This window comes from Empidonax traillii, unplaced genomic scaffold (assembly GCF_003031625.1).
Source record: "Empidonax traillii isolate 1590-97213 ecotype Southwest subspecies unplaced genomic scaffold, ASM303162v1 scaffold90:size2128546, whole genome shotgun sequence".
Lineage (NCBI taxonomy): Eukaryota > Metazoa > Chordata > Aves > Passeriformes > Tyrannidae > Empidonax > Empidonax traillii.
The window spans coordinates 540,641-560,004 of record NW_020955283.1 but is presented as its reverse complement, the minus strand read 5'-3'; positions in this window follow the sequence as shown (position 1 = coordinate 560,004).

Below are 19,364 nucleotides of genomic sequence, written 5' to 3'. Positions count from 1 at the left end.
GTGTTTCCAACAGGTGCTGGCTTTGATGCAGACAGGACTCCCCACACCTCCAGCCTCTGCTGGACAGAGCAGCTCTCATCGTGTGCAGGAGGGCTGCCAGAATTCACAGCCTCAGTATGCTGAAAGCTTTAGGCAATACAGAAGATTTCAGTCCTGTCCATGACAAAGATGAAAATAATCCATGTTTCCACTTTATACATAAAGCAATTACCTATTTCTAAATAAAAAATATCTCATATCATTGATTTTGGAGACTACTTGTTCATTTAATTTTGTGTACATGCAGATAACTTGTTATCAACTCGTACCTTAGGGTTTTTTTTTTCATTCCTCTGTCAGTGAGTTGTGATCAGGGTAGACCTCTGGTTCTTACAGATCTTTGGTCTTCATAGTTAAGTAAAAATTTTTGTGCCAGACCACTTATGCATGAGAATGTATTTAAATAATAGACAAATAACGTGCTTTACATAGATATTTATGCATAGAAGTGTTAATTGTAGCACAAGGTACTCGAAAAGACATATTATAAAATAATTGTTTAAAATATTATTTATCAAATCAAAATTTGCTTTTAACAGATATCTTAAGTACTTATTTGACTATAAAGTCTCTTTACTATAGATTTAAAGAGCTCCCTAAGGACATTCAAGGACACAGCAAGAGAAATCAGGAGAATTGATTCTGTCACATTCTGGAGGCTCTTATAAGGCAATTTATCACTTATGAAGGAACTTCAAAAGCTCATGAGCATTTGGGGCACCATGTATCAGAAAGGAAGGAAAATTCATAAGTGACTCACCAAATGTTACAAAAGGAAGAGAATGATCCTGGGCACCTTAAGGAACAGTTATGTGGGTCCAAAGATGGTTCCAGAGTAACTGTGAAACTAGAGAATAGAAATAATGTGTAAATATTCTCCTGTCTTATCTACATGTTCCTTCACTTTATACCATATATTGGTAAAATAAAACCGGCTTAGAAATCACATCACAAACCCCACATGTTCTGTGTCAGGCCCTGAGTGCAGCGCTGAGCTCTCTCAGTAATTGTTCTGACCAGCCTCAGCTGAGGTCTCCCCACACCTTTGACCAGGAACTCGATTTAAGCTCTGATTGGGCTTCTCCCTCCTTCCCTAAACATTGTGTTTGGTGTGCCTGCTGCTGGCCTGGTCCTGGAGTGCATTCCTTGATGGCCCTGGTGCCTGAGGATCACTAGACCATGGAGGGGAGCTGATGGCACCCTGCTCTGATGCCTCTGGTGCTGTGGGACTGTGTCCTGCAGGTAAGGTCCTTGCCCAGTGTGCTCTGTGCCCACCCCTCAGCTGCCAGCTCAGCTTCCCTCAGGGAGGAACCTGCTCTTGCTGTGCCAAGGCACTGCTCAAACTGCATCCCTTGGGAAGAACGTGAAAAGAATTCCTGTTGTGTTGGAAATGTGGGAAGCTTGTGCTTAACTAACTGAAGTTCTCCCCATCTTGTGCTGCAAAGATAAGCTGCAGCTGGACTGCTGGGCCCTGGCTGGGCTTGCAGAGAGTACTGAACTCCTCAGGAACTCAGCTTTGGAGTTCACCCAGACCAGTGTAAAATACCCAGTGTGTGGTACCACTCAGGCAGTTACTGTTCTAATAAATAGTGAGGTACGACTTTTATATGGGAGACAATTATTATAGTAAACACACACTCCTATTTCATAATACATTAGAGTATAAGCAATGGGGCAATTACTAGAAAACAGTTACTGCAAGAAATGTGTTTTATGGCTGAGACTCTTCTTGGCAATTAATTACGTCTTGACCATTGCATTTCTATTATGCTGCGAGAGAACAGAGCAAACATGGTGGTTTTTATGAGACAAAAAGCTCTCTGTGCCACCTTTTGGAGACCTTTAAGCAGGGTAGCAACCTACCCTGCCCACCCATTACATTTCAACTTCTGAAGAGTGTTTAAAAGAGTTAAGTACTACTAAAGACTTTTGCATTCATACCAAGTCAGTCTCAGCGAGTCCTTGATCAGTGAAGTGTTAGGAATGAGTCATAATTTCATGAGGTATTTCTGTAGTATATTAAATGCAACAATATGTCAAACATATTGCTACTAAGATTTATTAAGTCTGCTGAAAGCATTTTCTTCCAAACAATGTCTTCTGTATCTCATATAGCTTGAAGATTAAGTTAAATGAACTTCTTTGCTGCAGTCAACAGCAGAAAAATAATTATTTGCCTGCCTCAACTCTCAGCCATGAGCAGCAATGTTGTCAGAACTCAGCTGTGCCACAAACACCAGCGGTGTTAATTTGCAGCTACACCCTGAGCGACTGTGGGGTTTCTTTGCCACTTCTATCCCCAATGCCAGAGCGATGAACGACGATGCTGCATAATCGGCCCTTCTCCAGTGGTCTCAGTTTCCCATTTCCTGGCCATTAAAGCAAATAATGGGCTAAAAGGTTTAGATGTCTATTGGAATTTGTAGCCTATTTCAGGTACATATTTGATTAGGCAAGTGAGTGCTCTACCTCATATATGCATGGTTGTGTATATAATTAGTCACTTACTGAAGTGTTACTGGGGACAAAAAAATCACAGTAGCTACATGGACATGAAAACAGGACTAATCAGTGTTGTGTTTCAGTTACACAGATCCTCACAGAGCCTTCTGGATTAAAGTATCACTAAGATCCTACTGCATAATTCAAACTCTTTCATCTAGAGAATAGCTTCAATAAGCAACACAAGAACATAAATTCACATAGAGACTCCTGTGATCTTTCAGTGTGATCTGATACTTTTAAGAACACAAGGAGCCTCTCATTCATGGCAAGTGATGATAACACTATAAGGCATTTCTTTAGGTTTGACCTTCATGCTCTGAATCATGCAGGGTTGGTGAAAGTGGAAATACAACCATTAATTTTTGGGAGTTGATTTGAAATTACACAGTACCCAGATCACAATGAAAGATCACGAGAGTCTCTGTGTGAATGTTCTTGGCAAGTGAGAACCAACTGCAACCCTTTCATGCACCCTTCTGCAGCCCTCCCCAGCTGTGATTCACGGGAATCGACACAAGTTGTGCTTTCTAGAAGACAGGATTTGAGAACTTGATTCTAAATGTGGAGCATCTTTGTCTAAGCCATAAAAATACTGAGGAAGGAAAGGCCCAAGGCTGAAAGAGCAGGTGTTTTTCAGGCTAGAATTGAAATCAATTGGCAGCACTGCATGGGGGAAGCTTGCACAGTAACTTTCTGATCTCTGATTTTAGCAAGTGTTGGCAATCACTATTTTCATGAAGTTATGATTATCCTTTTTTTTTTTTTTCTCAATAAATTATAAAAAAATATAATTTCTTATCTGGCCTTTTCATGTAAAAAAACCCACAAAATTCCAGACAGTTAGAAAAATCTAATAATTATTTGGACACAAGCAAGAGTTAATATAAAATTGCAAATCTTGAAGTGTTTTGAGCAGTGCCTTTATGATTGCAAAGTCTGTCAGCTTTGTTTAATGGCTCATATTTCAGCATCAGAACTATGGGTGGCATTACGTGTCTAGGTTTTGCACCATTTAAACCTGGGAGCTGTTTAATTTACCTTGGTTGCATAATAAAACTTCCTTGGGATGAAAAGAAACATTTTCAATGAGACTACTCAGAGCAAGATCACTAGATGCCCCTTTAGCTGCATTAGCTCTTCATGGAGCTTCACTGAGTATAGGAAACACCCAAAGGGACAGATTCTCTAGATTTTTTAATTCTTTGTGCTTCTCAGTCAGTGAGGAAAGGCCAGGCACGGGCGTGGCAGCAAAGGGAGAATGAGCAAAAGAGGACACAACAGCTGTTGTGTCAGTAAGTGCCAGTCTTAATGGGGGAAGTGACCACAGCACTCTCGAGCAGGAAGGTGATGGTGACCCCAGTCCTTGGGTCACTGATAAGTAGGAAGGATTAGAGTGTTTCTGAGGATGCTGACATCTCTTTTAGCCAGAACATAACTACAACAGCAGATGATTTGCAGTACTCTACCAATTACTCTTGTCTCCCTACCCAGCAGAAATCTGCTACAAAAAGAATTCTGTGTCTATTGAACAAGATTTCTTGCAGTTGTTGCACTAAAGAGTGCCTTTACCCTGGCCATGGGCAGGGTCACTGTCCAGGCTCACCACTGTCTTCCCTGCTTCTCCTCACCAGTTGCCGATTTACTACAGGCACTGCTAAGCAGTGCTCAGAATGGTGAGCATGAAGATCTTTTCTGTAATCATGACCAAAGGTTTAACACATCATTTCAGACCTGTGCTTGTCGTTTTAGAGGTAGATTGTATTTCCAGGTGCTACTGAACAATTACGCTTCAAAAGGATCAGGAATGTATTCTTCCTTCTTTTCAAGCAGAGAATGGCCAGAGTGTCCTCACTGACAGGACAACAGGCAATGGGTATAAACTGAAACATGTGAAGTTCCATCTAAATGTAAGAAAACACTTTGGAGGTTGCTGAATGCTGGAACAGGTTGTGGAGAGCAATTGTGGAGTCTCCAGTCTTGCAGATATGGCCCTGGCCAACCTGCTGTAGCTGCTCCTGCTTGAGCAGGGAGGTTGGACTCTACAGTGCAGGTGTAACCTCAGCTATTCTGTGATTCTGGAATTAGCTCATCTGCCTTGATCTTCAAGGAACAGGGCTGACTACATGTTGCACTAGCAGGACAGTGTGCCAGCATCTCTCCTCACCGGCACATCCTCCCCTCCGCTCTCAAATAGGCAGGTGTTGCTGACTCCAGCAAGTCTCTAAAGCTGCAGGAATTCTACAGTAGAGAGAGGTTGCTGAGAAGATTCTCTCTGGAATTAGAAGTGTTTTTACTCTTTCAAATGCTCTGAGGACAAGCACTATCTGCTGCTTGCTGCACAGTGTTTGTAGGCACTACTGGTTTATGAAAGGGCAATTTCAAAGAATGAGGAAGATCGTGAGTATTCTGCTTGAAAATATTCATTTTTCTACATTCCAAATAAGCAGTTAAAAAATCAGCTTCTTTAGGCTCTGTTTTCTCTTCCTAAATGTTAGAGATTAAGTGCCATTTAGATGTGTTGAAATATTTGCCCCCTTTTCAAAAGCTACCCATACAGAAAAGTTTGGCTTCCCTTCAAATGGAACAGTACAAAAAAAAAAAACAAACCTGCTGAGCACAGTGGTAGCAACAGTTGCACTTGAAAATGTTGGATACTTTAAAATTACTGGGGAACTGACTTTATACTTGTGAAAATGGAACAACAGGTACAGCAGAAAGGCCATGAAAATGAGGTTTATACTGTAACTGGTTGGACTCCTGAAATGCAATTAGATTCTTAGCAATAAACTTGCCCAGATCATTGAGTTGGACAGATTCGTACAGAGAAGCCTCAGCTGTGCTGGCTTGGAAGAGTGCACTTGTTAAACAAAGAATTTGCAAGCAAAATAGCTCACTTTAAAAAGGTAGATGAAGAAAACTCAAGATTTTGAAGTTATATTTCCAAAGGTGAACACGTTGGTTTTTTTTTTTTTTTACTTCTAAATATGCTTTTCAAATCTCTTCCAATGATAGTAGTTAAAAAAAACTAACAAAAAAACTGCATCCAAAAAAAAAAAAAAAGAGAAATAATTGATCAGTAATTTTAAATAATATTCCTATGTCATTGGCACTAGTTGTATATATTATCTATTTCAAATGTTAAAGGCTTAATAAAAACCGAGCATGTATTTAGCCAGCTCTATCAGTATAGTGCTACATGAGGCATTAATATACCAAGACCCCAGTTTCCCTAAACCACCACGAAAAATTACCCCCTTCCTTATCTTTTCAGGACAGCAAACTTTTACATCCATTTCATTTTCCAGCTGCTGTGTCCACTGTTCCCAGTGACTCAAGTCGATGGTCACGCTTCCACTGAGTGCTGGAGAGGAACTGCCAGACCTGTCTCCTTCTGTAAGTCTGGTGCTCTCTGTGACTCCTCATGAATTTACTCTTAATACGTATATAATTTCATTATGTAAATGCTATTGTGGAAATGATGTGTCAAGTGTGGAGAGGAAAAAAAAAAGCTTTTACTTTTTTTGCTCTTTTGCTGAAGTAGCCAATTATTTATGAGTTAATGCACAGCGGAACTCCATTGCCCAGCAGGGTTAAAACAGGTGAAAAAGATTATGTTTTAAAAGTAAAGTTTTCTAACACCAAAAAAAAAAAAAAGGAGGAAAAATGAGTTAAGGATGCTAATGAAACAGTAGAAAAAGCCCTTAAGGAAGTGTGATGGTGTTGAATGTGTGATACAGGCCAGATTTTGGCTGAGGCAAGAGTGGCTGTGTTAGTTCAGGCCCACAAGGTAGGGGCCCAGGAGCAGATTACTGGCACTGCTGTGCTGGTTGCAGACAATGGGAGCGGGGTGTGCCCGGCCATCTGCTCTGCACCCCCAGCTCCAGCTGTGCTCGCCAGCTGAAAGGAGGGGCTGCAGCTGTGTGAGGAATATTTACAGCATAGGAGGGGGTGATTTATGGCAAAGATAAGAACTGATGAAAAAGTAGGACTGGACGTGCTTTAGGGTTAAGATGTCGCTTTCAAATCTTGTCCGTGACTCAATGCTGGAAATTTCCTTTACATATTCAGAGACCTGAAAGAAGAGATTTGATTTATAAATTTACTTTAGTGTGTCTGTAAATACAATGCTAGGAATAAGTACACAATTGTCCAAGTGTTATAAACATAGTTATACAAGCACAGAGTTCTCCTGCCAAGGACAATGATCAGAAGGCTTTCATAGCTTAGTATTCAAGAATTAGGAACTGTGAACACCTTGACTACAATTAATTTTATATTATTCATGCTAATGAATCAAACTCAGAGATGGTCTGTGTGGAAGAACGAATTGTCACAGGACATCTTCACTCACGTAACTCATTGGCTTTTATAGTTTAGTGGAAAAAATAGAATTTTTAGATGGAATTCCTTTATATTTATAAAAATATATATGTATAGAAGAGGTTTAAACACATTCCACCTACTGTCCTTTCTAAAGGGATGGTGAGTAAATAATTTGGCCATAACTGTCTAAAGATACACCTTACCCTAGAGGACATTATTTAGCTGCCACAGGTAAAACTATTTGTGATGGCCCATGTACTGGTAGAGAAGCACTAACCTGCACTCCAGTTCCAAGCAGTCAAGAATCAACATGCAGTTGCCACAGCACACAGTAACAACAAGAAGTTAACCTGTAACTGGGTAGAGAAAGAATTGCCAGCAGGATTTCCTCATTTTCCCCTTGTTAAAGACATGTACCTTGGATGGTAGGCACTGTCTTGGAAAAACTGTTCAGCTAGAAGGCCTTGAATGGGAATTAGCCACATTCCTGGTTGCTTTTCTGTGCCCAGGGGAGTTTGTGACAAGCACAGACAAGTGTGAAAAGCTTCGATATTAAATCTAGAGATAACATTCATCTGAAGAGCTGATGTCCCTGGAGCACTGAGGGAAAGTGTTATTCTCTAGTATTCCTTAAAACTCTCAAAGCAAGTGGGTATTATTGTGTCCATGAAGACATTTTCAGAGAGCTAATTCTATTAAGTGCTACTGCCTTAAGAAGCATTGCTTCTGTGAAATGAAAAGGTGCCACAGGAAATCCTTTGAGATGAGGGTGGAGGTAAGTAGCTGGCATTTGTTTCTAATTTGTGTTTATCTTATTGCAAATTCTAATTTATCTCTTCCAAATGAATATGGAACATTTCATTTGCTGATCTTTTGCATTAATGTGGTCAATATAATTGGAGCTGAAGTGAGCTGTTTGCCAGACTTTCTAACTGCTGCCAAGAAAAACTTGGGTGTCATTTTAGAAAAATCCATGGGTGGAGGAGGACGAGATCATGACCATCTGTCTATGCATCAAAGGCTAAATCATTATAGGGGAAAAATAACTCCTCTGTTGTGTTTGCCAGCCATGTTCGCCTTCAAAGTAAGTTCAGTTGGTAACTTTGGAAGACAAACATTTTCAAAATTGTCCTGTGGGCTCAAATATTTCTTGGAAGGAAGTTGAGGGAAAAAATTAAAGGTCAAAACTGCACAACTTGGAAGTGAATGAGATAGCATGAGGATAACATTAGAGGAAAATTATACAGTCTCCTTGGAATCTTCCCAAACGCTTTCTGTTTGCATCCTTTTAAGTTTCCAGAATCTACCAGGTATAGAGAAAAGGAAGCACATAGTCCCTTTCTTGTCCTGCAGATAGTTTATACATGTTCATGCCCTATAGCATTTACAGACTTCTTGGCCTAACATTTAGCCAAGGGAAATACCCTAAGAGCATCTGAGAGACGTGCCACTAAATATGCACCTGGACCTCCTTGAGCCTTAGAATTTCTGTTATTGGTCAAGGTAATACTCTGAAAAGTAAACAGTCTGAAAAATAATTGCATAGAGAAGAGGGGCATTATCTGCAGCACAGCTAATACTTTGCTCTTTTTATTTGGTTGGGATTTTATTTAATGCACTGCAAAATTAGTCTTGGCATCGTGCCGGAATCCATCATAAGGAGCTAAACTAGAAATGTCTCTGAAAAGCCATCAGTCCTTCAAACCTGGAGTCACTGTTACAGGCTCCTTTATCAGTAGTCACTGTGACATAAATGTCTCTGTGATGAGAGTGAAATGACAACAAATGGAAAATGCCAGTAACCATGGGAGTTCTGTTTAGGCTGCCACTTCCAGGATGCTCCTGTTCTAGTTCAGGCTGCTACATTACTCATTTCAGTTCCTGTAAGTCCCACCTTCCTGCATACACCCTCATCAAAATATTTGCATTCTGTAGGGTATGACATCCAAGCCCAGACACGGCTACTTAAAAATATCACTCTGGCTTCTCTGAACAGGAATCCTTCATAGTGTCAGTCTTCAAAGGAAGCAGTTACAGTTCTTATCAGGATTATGGGGGTTTTCTTTGCAGTGAGATTCTGAATTCTCTCCTTCTTTGAAGATAAGAAATCCCTGCTATCACAGCCTTTATCTGAATACGAATGGGTCCCTGCATTTGATAAACTGTTTAGGACTACTAGGATCAAATTCTAAGTATATGTACACTGAGAGTTCAAAAGGTGAATTAATTTTACCTTTGTATGCTTGCTAATCTTGTTTTCTCTCTTTCCTGATAAGTAGTAAAATTGAAAAACATAATTTAAAAAAAAATTGTGGCTTTTTGGAGTTATACTTCATGTTCCCAAGTTTTAAAATTTAGAAAAAAAAAATAGTGACCTTTTGAAGAATATCTACAGCTCATTTCTAATAAATGCAAAACCAAGCACAAGTGAACTTTTTAGATTAGTCAAATGTTAATTGCATATTTCGCATATTTGAAATGTAACAAACAAGTTTAAATTTATAGTATATTCTGAACAGGGAGCCACCACATCTGGAATCTCTAAAGATATATATACATTACAAGTTTCTTTTTAATAGTAACTTTTAAGTGTTACCTCAGCCTCATGTAATCAAAGGCTGTTTTGAGGATAAATGTAAAAACTTTAACTGCTGAACGAAGATTTTTAAGAGGTATTGACAATTCAGACAAATTATATTTTTACATTATCCAAGCTGAATGATATCCTGAAAAAGAACTCAAATTCTGCAAGTTCTCTTCAAAATCAAAATTAGTTCACTGCAATGACATGGCTGAGTTTGCTAAAATGTTTGTTTGCATCAGGCTTCTTGAATGTTAATCATCTTAAGCTTCTAGTCTTGAATTTTAAAAGGATCAATGTATTAAAAAAAAAAATCAAAGTTTAAAAGAGTAAAACCTAGTAACCAAGGAGTCCTGTAACCCTTGAGAAGCCTGGTGGTAAATACGGAATTAGTTTCATTATAATGAAAAGCGTACATGTATATACCAGTTCAGAACTTTCTCCTAAGGCTTTTAAGGGAGACAAGAGTAGAAGCCTTTCTGCCCCAGCACTGCCTCACAGGCCACGTGGGCAGCAAAGTGTCAACCATGAGTATAAAGTTTACTGTCTGAGCTGAATCACAGCATCTCTGTAAAGCTGAAGTGTTGGAAATCTGCAGGGAGGGTTGAATCAGAAAATTGCCAGGAGTTCAGGGGCCAGGTCCACTTTGCATAAAATGGAGCAGATGGGAGCTGACTTCATCTGTGACACCGTGGCACGGCCCACAGGGATTATAAATCCCAGCGTGGAATACTCCATTTTCTTCTTGCACTGAGCAGGTGGCGAAGGAAGATGTAACATATCTTGCAGATATTCTGAAACAGCTACTTTAAGAAAAGGTTCTATGCTGCATTATTGTTTCTCATCTACATTTTTCTCGCAAGAGTTCTATTTTTAGCACCTACAGCTAACGCCATGCAGTTGATTAGCAACAACAACTAATTGGCAGTTTCTTGGCTGTGTTACTGGAGCTTTGCCTGTGCTGGCCCAGATATTCCCCATTTCTCAGGAAGCCCTTTTGCTGTGTTACACAAGCATTTATAAATCTTCCATCGTTATATTTGATCTGTCTGGTGCCATTCACAGACACAACCAGATCAAACGCTGAGAATCCATATTTGAAATTTTTACACAGCCCAAATGCTGCTGGGACATTAACATATTGCTAAGGAGGGGATGTCTTAGGTTGTCCCTGAAAATCATCATCTAATAGGTATTTTACATGCCAGGAGTGATTAACTATCAGCATTTTTGATTGAGAGTGTAAGAGATTTAAAGTCTAACTCACAAATCTTAAATTTAAAAATATTTCCTCTCATATTACGCAAAGCAAGTAAACATTTTAAAAATTACTCTGTAGAGAAATCTTAATGTGTACATCAAAACTTCAGGAAATCCACATCATCTACATATGCAGACTAAGGATGCATATGATAAAATGTGTTATGGATAGTATTGAGTAAGTCATTCCCTGTAGACCTATCTGAACTGCATTATATCAACTTATCACTTATCACTGGGTATGATTTGTGATTTAATTTAAAGGATCTTAACCAGTTTCAGTTCTATTGCTAATGTTCAGGCACAAAATACTACTCTTAAAATACCAGTATTCCAGACTGAAGAAGGCTAAAGTCTAAAGAGGAAGTATAGAATAATTTTGTTAACTGTCCACAACTTATTAATACAGTGTAAAATCCACTGGATATCTGACAATAAAAACTGTGTTGTCCTTTGGAAATACCGATGCATTTTCTGTTATAGGATTTAAAACATAAATGCTGGAACGTTCCTAAACTTTTACAATATCCAACTACTAAGTTGTATCTGGAGATATTTTACTTTCACCTACTTTGTAGATCTCTACAAAGGTATACATGGGGTGTGACAGATTTTTGGTGCAACTGCTTTGTAAGGAAATAGTTCAAACTTGATTACTGATGGTTGATCTTTTAGTAGAAAGATGCCTAGAAAGTAGTTATAATATAATTGTGAGTGGGTTTATATCTATTTTTTTTCCATAAGAATGAGAATGGACAGTGTTTTGCCACCCAAAGCTATAAGCAGTGTTATTCAGTCCTTGTGAAGCCCACCCAGCCTTAGCCCACCTGCTTTGCTCTGGTGTGACTGCCCAGAGTGAACAGGAATCCAGAGTTCCCTGGAGCTGCTGCATGAGGTGCCTACCCCGCTGTCCTTCTTCCAACAGCTTTGGAGTCTGTACTGCTTGTCAGGACCTCTGGCTAAACCTTTAAAAACTGTCTGAGAGCTGAGGGAAGCTCACATAATTTCTCTGTCAGAGCGGCTGGGGCTCCATCTCTCCTTGATAATGCTTTCCAATTTTTCATGAATAGTTCCAGTCTCCTGATGCGGTAACAGCTGCAGAGCCAAGGAGTTGCATCCATTGCTTCCACTGGAGTAGCATTAGAGCTGCTGTGATTTGTGTCAGGGTCTGACTCAGTGCAAAACTACAAACTAAGATTTTCCACTTCTTACAAGAACTGCCCTGAGCCTATATAAGCAGTAAATTTATTCCAATATTACGGACACCTTAATATCCAGGAATTTCTGCCCTTGCCCTAATACTGCAACAGGAAAGCAAGAAATCCAGCAGAAAATACATGTCCAACTTACTGTAACTGCAGCTTTTCCCTCCCCTTGGGGATTTTGTTTTCAAGCAATGGCTTCCTCTCACAGCTTTTAATACTTAATTAGTCATTTGCATCAGCATGGAGTTGTTCTAATTTGTTACTTCTATGTTCCAATTATGAAATATGACAGATTCCTAAATATTTAATGGGAATGAGATTATTAGCAATGTGCCCTTGTTGCACACTGCATTGTTATCCTCTTTGGTGTTGTAAAATATATGATGTACCTGTAGAAGAGAGACCTTAGCAGAGCATACAGATGGAACTGAATTCCTAAAGCAGCCATAGGTCTGCAAGAGTTATTCTCAAGATCTAAGTATAGTCTTCTTAGATTATTATACAAGAACACCAGTGAAAATCTCTTATTTTTCTGGATCTTGAATACTGCAGATCAAAGCACATCAAAGGTGCTTCTTCAAGCTTTTTCCCTCATTAACCGAGGCCCTTCTCCCTCACCATGTTCTTCAGCTTCGTGCTGAGGGTGTGTCTAGGTGACAGCTATTCAGCCAGGATAGCATCTAAGCCTTCCACTAGTCAAAAAGAAGACTTATTTCAGAGTATTCCTTAAAATTTTCATAATAGCCACTTTCTTACTACACCTTACGAGAAAATCTGACAAGCAATCAGAAATCAAACATAATGTTCGCATTGGAGAGGTGGTTTCCTTGAAAATGGTAAAAGAATTAAGGTGTTTTTCAAACTGTGAGCATGAAGTCTAATTAAGATCTTGCTTTTCATAAAAACATGGAAATAAGGTGCGGGGTGTTCTTAGCATTGATTGTAACTACTGGGAATTAGGAGATGGAATTAAGTTGCAATATGCTATATATGGATGATTGACTTCTTAAGGACTGATGAAAAGAGTAGTTACCCAGACAGAGTACCAAAGAAATGGGTTTCTTCACTACGAAAAAATTCTGAAGCTGCTGTGTCCTAAATCTATTTGGAACAGAAGAAAATCATAACAAGACTGACATCATCACAACTCTTGCTGTTCTGCATCTGCCTTAATTTCTCGTTGCTTAATTTAGTTGCTTCACTCCTAACAGAATTTTAATTTGTCATCTCTTGTCCTTTTCTTGGTATCCTCTAAAATTAGAAAGAAATGCAACCAAAACAATAAATATCTGGGTAAAGACACTGCAGAAACCATTCTAACCTAAATACATCAAATTTTAATTTGGTACAATAGAAATGGGAAAATTTAAATATTTTTTTCTTCAAGTCAGTGAATATTCTATTTCTATGTGGTGAGGAAGCTGTTCTGTTAATGGACACAAGAATATCTGGCTTCTGATGCTTAAAACAATAAGTTTATCAGGTGGGTATATTTTATTCCTGTCCAAAATAATACCAAATTGAAAATACCCTAAAAGAATTAGATGACTATATGGCTCCCCAAGAAGAGTATCTCTTCCCCTCTTATAGATCATTAGGTGGTTAACAATGTGAATGAACGGGGCTGCTCCTGCAAATTGTTTTCAATGAGCTGTTGAAATAGAAAACTCATCTGAGAAACTGCTTTAAAATTATATCACAAGTTTCCCAAGTGAGCACTTTGCTACTGAAGTTCAAGAGCAGTCCTACAGCTTAAGCCACTAGAGACTGTTTATAATTAATGCCTAATTTTTCACAGGTGCATTTTTTATATATTTTGTCAGTGAATGGGCATTTTGTAGCTAAGCGAGATTTTCCAAACTGAAAATTGCAGCTTTAGTCCACACAGTGTATATTGATAGGAGCAAGGTGTGGTGTTAAATCTGAAAGTCAGTTCCACTTGGCCAACTTCTGAAAAGGTTATTTTATTTAAAAATTAGCTCTTTGTCAACGCCAGCAAGTCTTCCCTAGCTCTGAACAGAAGGCTGCCTCTCAGTACCATTGTTTCATGTTTATCACTTCATACTCCTCTTCCTGAAAAGTAAAGTATCAGCCTGCCTTGAACCATCAAACTGATGAGCTGTTTTTCACTGACTTGTACGTGGCCTTTTCAGACACTGATTTTGGGGACTGACAGACTTGGTGAGTCGTTCTGGCTTGTAGCAAAGGATGTTCACAATAGTTTAGAAAACATGCAGAAATACAAATTTTTTAAATTATGTCAAATTCACATAGGTGTCTTCTTTGCTGCAGGAATTTAATATTTGTACTCCACCTGTCAAAACAGAAGCAGAGCAGTTGACAGATTCATTGGTAATGATTCCCCAGGAAACCATATACTAGGAGTGGGACACCAGAGAAAACTACCAGTCTGACGTGTTGTGGTTGTGACAATGAAATTAACTGCAAACCACAAATTGTTCAGGGCTTCAGTGTGTTGATAAATACTTAGGGTCTAGAAAAGAGGTTTTTTACTGCACATAGATTTGTACTAATATAGTAGCATAATTAAGGAAATCACCCCGCAAATGTCTACTGCAGGCACATAAAAAACCATTTGTTAGAAATATGTGAGATGGAGAATGTTATGATCAGGATCCCTGAAAGAATTCTGTGCAGTCTCTGCTCACCTGTGTTTTTTGTTAGGATGGATTTTATTGCCATAACATTGTTATTTGTGATTTTATACTGCTTGTTCATGTAATGAAGAGGTAATTTTTAGCTTTTTTTAACACCAGAAGGCATTTCTGTTGTCCAAGGCCACAAGAATTTTCAGCTGGTACCAAAGCAATGCCATTAATTGCAATGTCATATAAAATTCCAGTTTTTCTCTGTAAATCATCACTCTAAGATCAAAAATGCATCTGTCAAACTTGGCTTTCCTATAATTGCTGTTTAAGATTTAGCTCTATAATCCTTTACTGCTGCAGGCTCTGATGCTGTGTTGGTCTCCATTGCTACCAGCCCATTTTGTGAGTCCACAACACACAGCTATTCTCTTTGCTGGAGCTGGGATGAAAAGTAACACTGGCCAGACACAGGATTTGAAGAGAGAAATTAAAGGATGTTTTTACTAGTTTTATGCACTTATGCAACCCTGGAAACAGGGATAATAATAGGGCATGTTGAGAGGAAATGGAGCATTACAGCATGTTGAGAAAAAGGAAATAGAACAAAGATACTCAGCTTGAAGTGAGGTTAGCACAGAAATTGCCTTCCCTCCCTCTTCCATATGCTGTGGAATGCAAAACCAAAACAAAACTAAGTTCTAGTTTGAGACTTACGGCTATTACTAGTTTAAGAATACTTGTAAGACTCAGTAATATAGAAGACAGCAGAATAATTCTGTTTGTGAAAAACAGCTAATAAATGTCATAAAATAATGACACACTGAGTGTCATTTGGACTCTTGCTGTGTTTTGGGAGACAACTCAGACTCTGATTGCTCGTGGGCCATCCTTGCCCTCAGAGTTCAGGAGTTCCTGGGATAACAATGCTGCTTTCCCTTTGTTCACTCAGGACTGTGAGAATCCCAACAAATTCCGCTTGGCTCTTGCTTGTAAACTGATGGAAGCCACAGTTGTGGTATTTCTCAGATTTCTCTCCTGGAGAGAATGAGTGTTTTTTCATTCTAAGTCTCATCCTGGGTACTCTCTACCCTACTCTTACAGGAATTTGAAGCTTTTAATTACTTTCAAGGAGTATCTACCATTTTATCAAATTTTTTTCAAATCAGTCTCTGTGCTCAAAACCTATTAACAGGGCACATGTGCTGTGATTGCACAAATCTCCTTTCCTCAGTAAACTAAGCTAAATACCTCTAAGAAGTCAAATGGAAGTTTAATCTTTAAGAAATGACATTTAAAAAATAATTTCTTATAGACATTCCTACCAGATTTAATGTCCTATTAATACTACTATTCAAACCTAAAGGACTAACTAAGAAAATCTATTCTTTGTGTGGATTTTTGACCTCTTCTCCACGTTTCTACATGAAAAGTATGATTTTCAGTCAAGCTCTTAAGAACACCTTGGATGTTTCACAGGAAGTGATTGCCTTGTCTGCTTCAGAGCTAAGTCAGTATTACCACCAATGACTTGCCCATGGCATTCAGATGGATTTTGATGGAAGCACAGGCTATCAGATGTGTGCAGTCCAGGTGGGAAGCATGCACTCTGCTTTGGAATCTGGCAAGGGAACTATAAACTGGCTAAATTTTAGTCAAAGACCAAATATTCAAGGATCTGGAGAAGAGGAAAAGCCTTGATAATATCAACTCTAAACCAACTTTGCTTTGTAACTCTGCTCACAATTTTGTTTTGTAACTTTTCTTGAAGGAGTACAGTAATTCCTGCTCAGATACTGGATGCCCAACATGAGGGAGCCTGAAGGAAAGATAAACAAGTCGACTGCTGAATATTGAGGCAAAAAGGAAATAGCTGTGTAGATAAGAGGCCTGTTGGACAGTTTCAGACTACATAAATAGCAGCCAGTGGATCAGAAAACTTATGACAAAAAAAAACCAAACAAACAAAACAAACAACAGAACCCATACTTTTTAAAACCCAAGGTTTAAAAATTTAAAAAAAGGTTTACTATTTTAAAGTTACCTTTCATATGCTACAGAGGAACTTTCTAAAACTGAAGAGAAAATGTTAATTTTCTAGAGACTGTTCTCAATAGAACATGGGAAAAAAAAGCCATTCTAAAGAAGGCAAAGATACCACAGTCACCTGAAATAAGTAGAATGTTTAAAAGGACAGCACTTTCTTTTGCTGATTCCTAAACTTCACAAAACCATGAATGCAAACCCCTAGGACATGACTGGCTAGATTCATGAGCAAGATAATGAAACTGGAAGTCCTGCTGCCTTTCATCCTGAAGTCCATCCATTAGTGCACTCATCTGGGAGAAAGCACTGGGCAGAGGAGACCTGTGCCTGCTTCCCTCTCCTGTTTGAGGAGATTTTTAGTAGGGATTTTGGAATAAACCTCCATGTTTCATGTCAGTGTTTGCTGAGTTGGAATGACTCCAGTCTGACATGTAAACCAGGACGTGGGAGATGGGGCATCCTAGGCTTTTAATCCCTGTTCAGATAGACATTTAACATTCTTAAAGCGGAACAGCTAAATCAGGGAAGAGCACCCCAAATACCCTGCAAAACTATGATTAGATCAGACCCATGGAAAATGTTGAGCCCAGGACTAACAAGAGTTCTCCCTTTGCAGATGTAACTATTTGGCGAGTGGCTAAGACAGCAATCCCTGTTGATTTGTTTGTTATCCTAATATCTTCTTTTCTTTCCGTTTGGCAGTGAATCTGATAAACAAAATTCAGTTCTTGACACAGACTTTCTTAGAATTCATGGATAAGTTTTAGAGACATGATGACAGTGCCAAGAAATCAGTTTCAGGTTTTTTTTGAACAGAAACTGCAGGGCAAACACGTGATTACTTTCTAAAGAACGTAAAGAAATCTAACAATCTGAAAGTGTGTCTCTCTCTCCTTACAGTGACTGGTCCAGAGTTGCTGATACCTCAGCAGAAATTCTGAATAACATTTTACTAAAGGAATATTACATTTAACAGATTTTCTTTCCTGATTGCTGTCTTACTGGTTTGGGGCTTTTGGATTATGAGAAAATACTGCTTAGAAGCCAATATGTCTCTATGTTTATTCTTCAGGCATTTTTAAAATCTTCCTAATAGCAACTCAGTGTGAGGCAGTGTGAGATATTTTATGATTTCAAAGTAAATGCATAATTTATCACTTGCAGTACTACCTGCAAAAGTTTAAGAGCCGCATTGGAACACTGTGCTTCTACAAGTTTTAATTCACTTTTTTTGGTGGGATTTTTTGGTTTCTTGGTTTGATTTTGGTGCTTTTTGTTTTGTTTTGGGCTTTTTTAAAAGGAATTATCCTCTTTTTGTTTGTTGAAAGCAATATGGTTTGCCTACGGGATCCTAGACAAACATTGCCTAATATTTTGCATACTTAGTTAATTTTTACAAATCACAACAAAAGGGAGCATTATAGAAGGATTTTTCACTTTCTGTTAACAAGGGCACATGGTAATGAGTATCTGTTCACCATATTTTAATGAAGTACAATATCTTGGCAAAATAATGTACAACATCCTTTCTTTCTCTGACAAGGCTGGTGAGGCAGGGAAACCAATCCAGCAGCAGGACTCTTGCAGTACAGCTGTTGTCAGTATGACCTGGCAATTGCTGTCAATAAGACATGCCTGTAAACTTTCCCCAGCAGTGTAATTCTTCACCAGGAGTCCCCAGGTCAAATGATGAGTTGGTATTATGTCACCTGTCATGCTATTTAAGGCTTCTGCCAATAATTGGCACCAACCCTGTGGAACAGTGTTCTTACTAATGAATTACTTATCTGAGTAGAAGGGGATGCAAAGGCTAAATCAAGTAGCTGTTTGCTTGGGTTTTCTTTACTACGTGGATTACACACAGTGGTAGACATTTAGGATTGAATTTCCTGGCATGTGAAGGATAAAAATGAATCCAATAGACAAGGTGCGTGCCCTGTGCCTCTCACCTGAGAACCGAGAGAGTACAACAGATAAATGGATGTACATAGCATCATTTTTCTAAAATCAATTTTTTAAATAAAAATGAAGTTATTGCAAGAGTTATTTATGTTAATCTACTAAATTTATTTTAACTTAATGTCACCATGAAAAACTTCTAGAAATGAATTTTGTTTAACAATTATTTTTCTTTTGCTTCCAAATAAATAAACTGAATTTGTGATGGCTCTGTAGCCATTTTCACCCTGATACAGCTCATCCAATTCAAACATTTCTGGTAACTTTAAGCAGTTTAAAATGTGTTCTCATCTGAGAGTCTGAGTGCTGTTGACAGGAGAAATATATACAAATTGATGAGACTGACTCTCCTAGATGATAATTTTTTATTATTCTGCATAATGATAAGTTGTAAGTGATTAAAAAGACAATTTATGCTTTGGGTTGGTTTTTTTTTTCTCCAATTACAAAAGTATTCTTTTAATGTTTGAAAGACTGGAAGCTTATGCTCTCTTCAGGGTTGCATATTTGAGACTTTTCATATTGTCTCAATAAGGATACTATAAACATGTTATATGTGCCTAACAAACATTATGAAATAATGCTATAAACAGATTAGATCACTCCTCAGTGTTTATACTTGTGCCAAATTCCTGAAGGTATGATACTGTAACAACAAACCACAGCAGACTAAATGCAATCAATTTTACAGGCATACCTTATGGAATACTTCAGTAAACCACACATGTGTTGAATAGTGTTTGTTTTGCAGATGTTCATTTAGTATCTGTTTGTGCATTCATAGTTACAGGCTTCCCATCTGAACACATCTATCCTAATAAGGTTTTGGCAGCAGCTCCA